The 421-nt window shown below is 59.9% G+C and overlaps 1 protein-coding gene across 6 annotated transcripts in view; it reads left to right on the forward strand.

Moving 5' to 3' along the window:
• Positions 1-421, forward strand: part of NMI (N-myc and STAT interactor) — a 24,121-nt gene continuing 23,700 nt past the window's right edge. For 4 of the 6 annotated variants that reach the window (XM_014591284.2, XM_006157635.3, XM_027775353.1 and 1 more), the window contains exon 1: positions 2-324. The gene's annotated coding sequence lies outside the window, so the exon portion shown is untranslated. Of the gene's footprint in view, positions 325-421 lie in introns of all 6 variants that reach the window. The other 2 variants (XM_006157638.3, XM_006157639.3) reach the window with 2 other exon arrangements.

Below are 421 nucleotides of genomic sequence, written 5' to 3' on the forward strand. Positions count from 1 at the left end.
AACGGCCATAGAAAACAGCGGGCTTGGTATTTTGAGCAGTGGTAAAGTTTGACGGAAAAAAATCGCCATCTGAGCAACTTTCTTTGTTTTTTCTTTCTTTATTAAAATTAATGTCTGAGTTTTAGGAACTAAGCTGTTAGAGCAAGACGTCCTTTGAACGACACCTGCGAACGTCAGAAGCACTCCACCTCCAGGCAGCGCCAGCGTTGACGCCGGGACGTCCCCGCCCATCCCTCCGGGGGTTCCGGCAGCGGGGGCGACGCAGGTTTCCCGGAAGGGCGAGCGCGGTGGTCCGGGGGCGCTGCACTTGGCGGGCGGACTCCGGTGAGTGGGGTGCCCTGGTCCCCGGCTGCCATCGAGCTGGAGGGGAAAGGTGCTGAGGGCGGCGGGGGGACAGAGCTGGCCAGGGCGGGGGTGGGAA

The sequence above is a fragment of the Tupaia chinensis genome, unplaced genomic scaffold (assembly GCF_000334495.1).
Source record: "Tupaia chinensis unplaced genomic scaffold, TupChi_1.0 Scaffold000549_1, whole genome shotgun sequence".
NCBI classification, from domain to species: domain Eukaryota; kingdom Metazoa; phylum Chordata; class Mammalia; order Scandentia; family Tupaiidae; genus Tupaia; species Tupaia belangeri.